Below are 12,205 nucleotides of genomic sequence, written 5' to 3'. Positions count from 1 at the left end.
AATATTTTTGTGAAGAGAGGAATGAGCATATCAGAGGGACTATGGTAGGAGATATGAACCATAATCATTAAGCACAAAAATCAATGAGAAAATTTCATAAAATTAACCCTATGATGAACTCAATAAATGCACATATTTCAATAATAAATTTAAACAACAAAATCAAATACAAAAGAAAAAAAGATAAAACATCCTTTCTATATACCAACAGCAAACATGGTGAGAAAGAGATCTTGGACACACCTCTATTGACAATAGCATAAAAGAAAAAAATTATTTAGGAGTAAACTTATCCAAGTCAATAAAAGACTTCTATGCTAACTATCTTAAATATCTGAGGAAAGAGAATCAGATGAAAATGGCCACAGTTATGAATATGAATATGTGTAGAGCATAACCTTTGAAGAGGCCTGAGACCTTGACTACAACTCCCTTCAGAGACGGTAATTCACTAGCTCTGCAGTAAATCTGACATATTGGTAACAGGTTTTCCTGTAAGGCTTGCTAGATTAAAACTTTGTAATCATGTACTGCCATATTAAAATTCACAAATAGGTTTTTGGCTTGTAGTCAGATTCTTCAGAGTTCTTGGATTTAATATATGTTATATGGTAGGAAGATTCTAACAGTTTTTATTGATCTACTGGCTACAACATGGACTAAATAATGGGATACACAAAATTATGTTGAAATGTTTATCTGTTTTGGTATGTGTTAAGGGAATAGGTTTCAAGGTCTAAAAGCAAGAAATGTCATGACAAAATTTTCACTCTTGTCTTATCATATACTCAGGCAAAATCAAAGGGAGACATTTATCTACTACTGATATAAATAAATTTCCAAGACAGCATGACAGACAACAGTTTTAATCCCAGTACTCAGGAGGCAGAGGGCACTCTCTGTGTATGTTAGGCCAGCCTGAGTTCTAGGTCATCCAGGCCTACAAAGCAGGATCCCATCTCAAAAGAAAAACCTTTAGGAGATACCATTATCCCAGAAAACTCCCATGGTTTTTCGTCTGGTTATGTAGGAAATTATAGTGCATGGTTGGTAGGAGTAAGGAGCTTGGCATAATATCAAATGCTTATAATCCTAGCACTTGAGAGTTGGAGACAGAAGAATGCAAAGTTCAAGATCATCATAGGCCTCATAGCCAGTTCTGGTCAGCCCATTTCCAACAAAATTAATGCAAATGGCAGCTAGATTTTTAGTTTGCAGGAACCAAGCTGTAGCACCCAGCCTCCAAAAGTTACAAAGGTTTGAGCATTGTGATAGATAAGATAAAGCAGCATGCTAAATAGTCTAATCACAAAAATCTAGAGCATAGGTGAATAGCTGTAGTTTTGATGAAAAATAAAAGCTTTCACTTACTAATTTAGCTTTAAAAAAGACAGAATACTTGACTATAAAACATCAAATGACCACATATCCTCAACTATATGTACATCATACATTGGCTGTTGCCTGACCTGCTCCCAGTTATGGTTTTAATATTTGTCTTCTTCTAAACTCATGTTAACATTTGTAACAGTAACAAAAGGTGATGTCTCCATCTTCTTTTTTTTTTTTCATTTTTCTTTATTAAGAAATTTTCTACTCACTCCACACCATCCACAGATTCCTCCCTGCCTCCTCCCAACTCCTATCCCTCTTTCCCAAGCCACCCTGCATCCCCACATCCTCCAAATCGAGGTCTCTCATGGGGAGTCAGCATAGCACAGCACAATGAGCCTAGACAGGCCCAAGCTCCTTCCCACTGCACCAAGGCTGTGCAAGGCATCACACCACAGGCAGTGGATTCCCAGATGCCTGCCCTTAGACCAGGGACAGATCCAGATCCCCCTGCCTGGGTTCCCCCCAAACAGTTCAAGCCAAACAACCATGTTCCGTATCCAGAGGGCCTAGTCCAGTCCTATTGGGGCTCCACAGCCACCAGTCCACAGTTCATGGGCTTCTACAAGTGTGCCTGGCCATCTTTGCATGTCCTCTCATCATGATCTCAACATCCCTCACCTGCAGAATCCCTCCTTTCTCTCATCAATTGGATTCCGGGAGCTCAGCCTGGTACCTGGCCATGGATCTCTGCATCAGCCTCCATCAGTCACTAGGCAAAGGCTCTATGCTGACAGCAAGGTTATTTGCTAGACTGGTCACCAGAGTAGACCAGTCCAGGCACCCTCTGGACCACTGCCAGCAGACCAAGGTGTGGTCAGCCTTGTGGTTTCCTGAGAGCCTCCCCAGCACCCTGCTTCTTCCTATTCCCATAATGTCCTCATCTATCATGTGGACCAATGGATCAAATTGAAGACCCTGGCATTAATACACATACCTATGAACATATGATTTTCAACAAAGAAGCCAAAACTATGCCATGGAAAAAAGAAAGCATCTTCATCAAATGGTGCTGGCATAACTGGATGTCAACATGCAGAAGATAGCAAATAGATCCATATCTGTCTCCATGCACAAAACTCAAGTCCAAGTGGATCAAAGACTTCAACATAAATCTAGTTACACTGAACTTGATAGAAGAGAAAGTAGGAAGTAGTCTAGAATGCATTGGCACAGGAGATCACTTCCTAAATATAACACCGGTAGCACAGACACTGAGAGTGACAATTAATAAATGGGATCTTCTGAAACTGAGAAGCTTTTGTAGAGCAAAGGACACTGTCAATAAGACCAAACGACAGCATACACAATGGGAAAAGTTCTTCACCAACTCCATATCTGACAGAGTGCTGATCTCCAAAATATATAAAGAACTCAAAAAGCTAGACTTAAAAATACTGAATATCAGTTATTGGATGAGAGTTACAAGACAACTGTTAGGGTGTTTAGTCATCTGATCACCAGACTAGGTCAGATCAGGCTTTCTCTCGACCATTGCCAGCAGTCTATAGAGGATATATCATTGTGGATTTCTGGGGACCTCTCCAGCACTCTGACTATTCCTGTTCTCATGTGGTCTTCATTTATCATGGTCTGTTATTCCTCATTCCCCTTTCTGTTCTTGATCCAACAGGCATCTCCTGCTCCCCTAAGCTTTCTTTCCCTCAAATCTTGCTCTTCATTACTCCCACTGTCACCCAGGTTGTTCATGTAGATCTCATCCATTTCTCTGTCATTGGGTGATCCCTGTGTCTTTCCTAGGGTCCCATTTTCTAGGTAGCCTCCCTGGAGTTGTATAGCAGTCTAGTCATCTTTGTTTTACATCTAGTATCTTCCTATGAGTGAGTACAAACCATGTTTGTCCTTCTGAGTCTGGGTTACCTCACTCAGGATGATTTTTTCTAGATCCATCCATTTGCCTGCAAACCTCATGATGTCATTGGTTTTTCTCTGCTGAGTAGTACTCCATTGTGTATATGTACCATCTTGGAACTCTCATCCAATAACTGATGGAAGTGGATGTAGAGATCCTCAGCCAGGCCCCAGGTGGAGCTCCAGGTGTCCAACTGTCGAGAAAGAGGAGGGACTGCAAGAGCATGAATTGTTGAATCCAAGATTGCAAAAAGCACAGGTACAAATAGCCAATCGAATGGAAGCACATGAATTATGAACCAATGGCTGAGGAGCCCCCAGCTAGATCAGGCCCTCTAGATAAGTGAGACAATTGAATAGCTTGATCTGTTTGGGAGGCACCCAGGCTGTGGGACCAGGACCTGCCCTTAGTGCATGAGCTGGATGTTCAGAACCTTGGGCTTACAGAGGGACACATGCTCAGTCTGGAAGGAGGGGACAGGACCTGCCAGTACTGAATCTACCAGGTTTAAATGAATCCCCAGTGGTGTCTTGGTCCTGGAGGACATGGTAATGGAGGGGAGGGGCTGGGTGGAAGGTGGGGGTGGGGGCTGGATGGGGGAGGACAGGGGAACCCATGGCTGATGTATAAAATTAAAACACATAATAATAATAAAATAAATTAAAAAATACTGAACAATCCAATTTTAAAAAATGGGCTACAGAGCTTAACAAAGAATTCTCAACAGAAGAAGCTCAAATGGCTGACAGGCATTTAAGGAATTGCACAACATCCTTAGTCATCAGGGAAAATCAAATTAAAACAACTCTGATATACTATTTTACACCTGTCAGAATGGCTAAGATCAAAAACAGTGAAGACAGCTTATGTTGGAGAGGATGTGGAGCAAGGGGAACACTCCTCCACTGTTGGTGGCAATGCAAACTTGTACAGTCACTCTGGATATCAGTATGGCGGTTTCTCAGATAATTGGGTATAAGTCTTCCTGAAGACCCAGTTATACCACTGGTGGGCATATAACCAAGAAATGATCAATCTTACCACAAGGACACATTCTCAATTGTGTTCATATCAGCATTATTTGTAATAGCCAGAACCTGGAATCAACCTAGATGCCCCTCAACTGAAGAATGGATAAAGAAAATGTGGCACATATACACAATGGAGTACTACTTAGCAGTAAAATCAATGATATCATGAAATTTGCAGGCAAATGGGTGGAACTAGAAAATATCATCTTGAGTGAGGTAACCCAGACTCAGAAGGACAAACATAGAATCTACTCACTCATATGTGGATACCAGATATGATATAAGGGATGGCCAGATTGCAACCCACAACTAGAGAAGCTAGCTGACAGAAAAAGACCCTAGGAGGGAAACATTGATGACCCTGTGAAGGAGAAGTGGATGAGATCTACATGAGCAGACTGGGTGTGGGGGGGTGCGTGGCAGAGGACAAGGAGTGGGGGTTGCGAACATAATGGGAGGGTCTCCATCTTCAATTATGAGATCAGCACCATATAAATAATGCTGATCCTAAATGATGATTAGATTCATTCTTACTCTCTGTTATCATTCCACTTTCTGAATGAGGCAGTAAGAAATACTATGGCCAGATAGTATCTACCATATTGTGGCATTCCCCCTGTCTACAACAGTGAGAAGAATTTGCATTAGATATGTTCAATGTGAGTTACTCTTCTGTAGTGGTATAAAACAGAATAGCACACCCACTAACCTGTACATTACTTCATGAACAATAGTAAACATCAAGTTGAAATATACATATCATATATGTGTAAGTATGTATAAAATCTGGTTCAAGAAAGCCTTGAAGAATATAAAAGTTATATGAAATTGAGCATGAGTTCTCATGATTTCCACTCCTATGACATTACTTTTTTTTTTCTTTCATCTTGCACCCATTGTCTCATGAGAAGTGAGAAGTCGCTAAAATCATTTGACAGAGGTAGTAAAATTTCTGACATGTATTATGAGAATATCTCTGTGTGATATACTGGCTATTCATGGAAGTAGGCTTAAGCAGCTTTAAATACCATATCTGGGAGAGTCATGAAATGATGTTCTTCAAGGAGCCTCTCAGTAGAAAGGGCTTTGATTAATGCACTTAGCTGTTCATTTGAATTGTGGGGTAAATGGAAAGAGGTAAGCATCATCAATTTATTATGGGCTGAAGCCAATGAGTTGATTTAATTATCAGGGACAATACACACACACACACACACACACACACACACACACACACACACACACACACACACACATATTAGGAAATTAAAGATAATGAGATGATCTAAATTGATAAAAAAAAAGAAGATATTTTGTGTTCAACATGAATGGTCACCAAAGGAATTCCTAAGCAGAACAGGTTTTTACTGATATGTTGAATATAATAACATATTTTATGCAACCATTCAACTTTTCCTCACATCAACCTTTGATATTTAGTAATTGACAGACTAAGAAAGGATGTCAAGCAACAATTAACAAGTTGATTTATACTCTCTGTATTGTAGACTTCAACTAATCAAAACAATATAGGTTGGTCACATTGGAGTGTCATATATAGCTGCAAAAGAGATCATCACTGTATATTTGATATGACAACATTTCTCACAATGACCATTTGACCATGTATTCCTACTTTCAGCATGATATAGGCAATTTTTTACTGTTACTTCCATAAGCTTTCTGGATGTGGATTTAGTTTTCTGTCTGCTGATGATTCTGCTGTAACTACCATCCATATATTACAGAATGCTTCATAAACCATAATGTTATTCAAGATAGCATTGCTTCAAATTAAGAGGCTCACTTATACAGCACATGAAGTGTGACAGTGGAATTTAATGATCATACTATGTTTCGCATCATCCAGAAACAGCAGAACTGATGGGATTGTGCATGGCCTCTTTAAAGTGTTAGTAGTAAAGCCTGGTGAGTGGTCATAACTTTTAGGGTGGGAGCAAAGTTCTCCAAGAGGCTGTGTATTACACACACCAGCTTCTAATTTCAGAAATTGTTTTTTCTCATAGTCATGATTAACGAAATAGGACTCAATATCTGGAAAAGTGACTGATGACGCTGCTCTCCATAGTGACTCAGTAGTAAAAGCTGTTTTCTGTCTGTTTTACTCCATTCTCTGAGTACCTAAAAAGTCTTACCCATAAAAGCAGAAATTATTCCAACAGGAGCCACAGCAATTATTTCATTCTATTAGATGTTAATGCTGATAGCCTGACTATTTATACTCCTCATGCTTTGAAATAAATATTGAAAGATATTTGTGTTCTCAAAAAACTAGGAGTTATTTTACTGACTGGAGTTATTGATCCTGGCACCTAAGGAGAAATTTAAGTGCAGTACCACAGTAGCTATAAAGAAGACTATGTCTGTAGTTCAGAGAAAACCTCATGGTGTTTCTTAGTATTACCATGTTCTGTCAATAAATTCAATGAAAAACTAAAACCAGTCAACACAAGACTACTAATGACCCAAATCTGCTAGGCATGCTGTTTTAGCTAAAATACAAGGCAAATTACTAGAGTCAATTAATGTACCCACTGTTAAAGGGAATAAATAATAGGTATAAAACGAAACTGTGTTTACAGTATAAGACCTGTCACAGAAATGACTGGGTTTATCATAGTATGTATTCTTGTGTTAGGAATATATCCCTATATGTACGTACTTTTATAAATTTACCTATCTGTAATTGTTTCTTTTATCTTTGTGAAGGAGAATTCCTGGGATAAAGCTATGTTTGCAAAGGCTGATTGATTTATTGATTGATTAGAATTTCAATGATGTCTGGAGAATGAAATGTTGCAGGTCCAAAGCCTAATTGAAATTTATGTTAATTTATCTTTAGCCCACTGAACAGTCTTTCTTTCCTTTTCTCTGTGTTGGACCCTACATCCTATCATAGATAGATAAAACCAGCCCTAACATTCTAGCAGATTTTAGGGAAAAAAGCTTTTGAAATGTATTAACAAACACTAATTTTTAATCAATCAAAGAATAAAGGTGTCATCACATAGTATCTAAAGCCTGTAGCCAGGGTATCCCTGCTTTGTTGTAACTACAAACTTGATTCTATCAATGTACCTTACAAGCATCTTAATTATAGCTTCCTTTGTTCTGTTACTGTTAAAAAAAGAACTTTATAGAACTGTTTCGACATTGGAACATGAACTTGGAGAAACATAAATCTGTGCTACCAGGTTGTGGTCACTCGTATTTGCCTCCATAATAAGTTAATTTTTAGCTATGTGTTTGCCTTGACATTTTTTATCTTCTTACTAAAGAATATAAATACACTGACTTTTTATAGAAATGTTATTAACTTTAAATCCCAGCATTTTCTTAGATTTTATCAAGAATAATGACAATAATGCCGCATCTTCTTGGGCAAGATTTGGATTTCTTTTCTGGGTTTCTAAAGAACAATTTGATCACTTTATTGTCTTTATTTGGAAAGCACACATGGATTCAGTAGATGTGACCGTGTGCTCATTTGGTAATGGTTACATTTGAACTGGTAAATTGCAATTGTCACTTTGGGTAGGCCTATAAGTTAACCTCCACTTACCCCTGATAAATAAATAATAACAAACTTATTAATCTATTCTTCTTAAGTCCAGCTTGGTGAGCCAAAGTGTTAATTGGGGTTATTTAAAGGAGTGTGGGTGAAAGATAATAACAGGAATGTGGGCATTCCTCTGTATTTTTTTCTGGACAACTTTTGTCTATGTATCTTTTTGATAGTATAGTGCCTCAGGAACACCTCCAACCCAGTAGTAAGTGAACTGTTCATAAATCTTTGGGAATATATTGTTACATTTGTGGACACCTCTGACTCGCAGCAGTTAATACCCTACAAATTCTTGGGGAGGGGCAATACATGTGACATTCTGCAATCAACAGTTAACTGTCTATAATTCCTCGAGGAAAGGGAGCCCTTACCTAACTCAACCCATGTGATCACTAACTACCTATAGCTCCAGAGGGGTGTTCAGCACTCACGGGCCATTCTTATGTGATTGAATAATATTGAGTTCAATCTTTCCACTTCTGCTAGCGTAGTCACAACTTCAGGGAGTTCAAAAGAGCAATAGACATGTGGTGGCTGGAGATAGTTTTCCACAAAAGCCATATTAACCAGATAATTCTTCAAATAATCTCAATGCCACTACTTTTCCTTTTATTTTTGATAATTTCATCTACGTACACAATGTATTATGATCATAGTCACCCCCTCCTTTACTTCATCTTAGCCCTCTCACATTCCTGTTAACCTCCATCTTTTCAACTATATTTTTCAAATTAACATTTATATTAATTTACTTTAAGGAAGCTATATTATTCTTCATCATGTAGACAATTGTTATAGAACATTTGAAGTACTGAAAAAGTAAAAGACTGACATTATCCTAGTAGGTGGAATATCTACCTTCTGAATTGAGGTGTGCAATCAATTCTCTCCCCTTTTTTCCCTCTGTCCACCCCATCTCAGAGGATATTGAATAATGCACACAGTTACATTAATAAAAAGTTTTGTAGTTAGAGTTTTCCTGCCTGGCCCAGTCAGGACAAATCTCTCTTACCCGCCAGTCCCACAGTCACTCAGACCCAACCAAGAAAGCACACAGAAACTTACATTGTTTACAAACTGTATGACCGTGGCAGGCTTCTTGTTATCTGTTTCTTCTATCTTAAATTAACCCATTTCTGTTAGTCTATACTTTACCACATGGCTTGTGGCTTACCAGTGTCTTTACATGTTGCTTTTCATGGCGGCGGCTGGCGGTGTCTCTCTCCAGCCTTCTACTTCCCAGAATCCTCTTCTCTCTTGTCCCACCTATACTTCCTGCCTAGCCACTGGACAAACAGAACTTTATTTGTACAGAGCGATATCTACAGCACTTCCCCTTTTCTTTTTTTTTTAAAGGAAGGTTTTAACTTTTACATAGTAAAATTACATATAACAAAACAATTATCAAGCAAGAATTATAGTTACATTATTAAAGAAGATATTCTATCTTATATTGGTGAGTCTAAGGTTTTATATCTAACTTATCTTGTATCATAACTGTGCAAAATTATAACTATCTAGTCTTTAACCACATCAAAGACCTCAGAAGGATATAATATTACCTGAGAACCGGGAGAAGGATGCAAGCAACTTTCGGGAGTCTTGCAAGAGTAGACAGAGACAGCTGGCAGCCTGGACAGTCACCTAATGTTCCTTTGTAAAGTTGGGGCATTTCTCTTCAGCCCACAGGGCTAGAGTCTCTCGGTCACTTCTCTCAGTGTCCTGTAGAATGTCTGGCAGTTTCCTCTGCGAAGCAGGAACCTGAAGGACCATTTTGTCAAGCAAAGTTTAGTGGTCACCTTTCTATGGGTCCTGCATGTCTAGTCGATCAAGCAGTCCAGGCAAGAACAGTTTCTTGCCCAAATGGCTATTTTTGCCAAGGTGAAGATAAACTCCATGTGAAGTGTCTTCAATGCCCATCCTCCTCTCTGAAGTAAATCGGTGCTGCCAGGAGCAGACATGTCTCACTGTCCAGAAAGTCTAAATTTTAAAAATATTTTAAATGTCATATTCTGTAGGTTTTGAAGTATTTGAAGATTACCTATCTATCTGAAATATCTCTATGTATACCTAGAAGACTTAACTAACATGGCTATGAGTATGCTTATCACAGATGATTAATTATTAATTATTTATTACAATTTAATTATTCATTACAATTTTAAATGAGCTGTACAAACATAATACCTTAAACATGAGTAGAAATATATACATAGTATAACAAAATTAACTTTAATTTTGTATCAATAGACTAAAATCTATACCAATGTAAAACATTTTAAACAAGTTGTTGCTCTTTAGAAGCAAGTTCCTTCCTTAATCTACCCTTTCATCCTATTATATCTATATTGTATCCCCTTTTCTTCTTTAGAAAGAGATTGCATTTATAATCAACCTGTTTTAAATAAAATATTGTTTTTTTTTCTGTCCCACACCAGAGGGCTCTTCTGATTTAGGACATAAAAATCTCTTAACCTTTTCTTTTAGCAATATGTCTGGGTTTAGAGAAGGAGTGAGCCAATTCCATCTCCAAAGCCAGCTTGATAATTTTGGGAATGTGAGCGTAGTTTCTCTTACTAATTCCTGTTGGAGGGGGCCGCTGTATCTTATGGGGACATAAAGAAAATTTTAGGATTATGGAGTAGTCCATTAGGGTAAACCTCTGAGCCAGTTGCCTTGAAACCATTCTGGATGTTGGATCATCTAGGCCATGGTGTCATTGGAGACCTTTCAGGTGGTCTTGGCTGATCAAACCTGATGTATCTTAATCTGGAACAAATCCACAGCCTCTGGCTTTCTGTGGAAACAAAAGCAGAGACTCTTTTCCAAAGCAATATATCCTTATATCCAAATTTTGAAGTCAAGTTACCTTTAAAATTTACATATTTATTTAACTCAACAGCTTTTACGATCAAATCTTTTTCTGCAGTTAAAAGTCCCAAAGACAAGACAAACCAGATTCTCTGTGTAATATCCATCTTTGTAAGACTGAAACGCTGCTGTGGCTGCTGGCTCTGCCCACCTCTGCTTCCCAACATGGCGGTGTTACAGTTTAACGCCAGCTCTGGGTCTGGAGCCATGTGTACCATCAACTATCAGAAGCAGTTCTATCAAAGCAGTGCATAGCCCAGAAACTTTCTTTTTTTTTTCTTTCTTCTTTTTTTTTTTTTTTTTTTTAACTAGCAAAGGCTAAATCTACCATGCAGCAGAGTAAAGTGTCGCTTGTAGATTCCTCATTCCCGCCATACTGCAGGTCAGATGCACACGCCAGAAACCAGCCATAGTAGCTCAAACTGGCAGGCTGCGGCTAACTTGAGAGAGACAACTAGGAAGTTCTTTTTAGCTCTATTTTAGAATCTTTTTTTGTCAGGTTTTAGGTGGAAATTCTTGCCCCACGTTGGGCGCCATTTGTAGTTAGAGTTTTCCTGCCTGGCCCAGTCGGGACAAATCTCTCTTAAAGTTTTACTATTAGCATATGCTGTGGGGATGACTCAGACAAAGTACCATTAATAAATTGGTGGTAAACACACTAGCATCATACCTTTAGAAAACAATGCATCATCTTCTTCATTGATGTTGTACTGTAATCTAGTTTGACTTTTAGAAGTATTTGTGTTATTCTGTTTTATGACAGAAATTAGTATTTTTTTTACCTACAGTTATCCTGTTTATAAGGGTATATCAATAATTATTAGTGGATTTCTTTTATTTTATATTAAAAATGCCATTATTAGTAAGCCAATGACATGGGTCTCATAATCAGACAAACTCTGCTTTGATTTGATGTCTATTCTAGTAAGCTTGTATACTTATCTCTGGCATCTAAATGCCTTCATTTGACCCATATAATTCAGGTACTCAGCTTCATTGGTGGTAGTGTCCTCTTTAACATGTGTATTTTGACCTATAGAATATAGTTATCATGGAGATTAAAAAAGATCCTGGATCTAAACTTACAAGTTCATATAACTTAATTATAAAAGTTATATATTACAGAATTTTCTCAGTGTGGAAAGATCTTAACTGACAATTCAGTTCAACATTTCTTCTTCATAAACCTTAAAGTTCCTTCATGAACAGTTTATAAAGGAATGTATATGCTCAAATTTAATAGAGACAACCTTTTCATCTTCATTTTGAAGAGCTATGAATTTACATCTGAATTTCATCTTAGGAAGCCTAACTCAATAAACTTAATTTGTTGTACTTTCTATTACTTCACAGAGTTTGTACACTATTACATATATCCTGTGATTTCTACCCATATATGTTGAGGGAAAAGTGTAATACTTTGAAACATTGCATACTATTTTATGAATATCT

Source organism: Onychomys torridus, chromosome X, assembly GCF_903995425.1.
Source record: "Onychomys torridus chromosome X, mOncTor1.1, whole genome shotgun sequence".
NCBI lineage: Eukaryota > Metazoa > Chordata > Mammalia > Rodentia > Cricetidae > Onychomys > Onychomys torridus.
Note: the sequence above shows the minus strand (reverse complement) of the source record.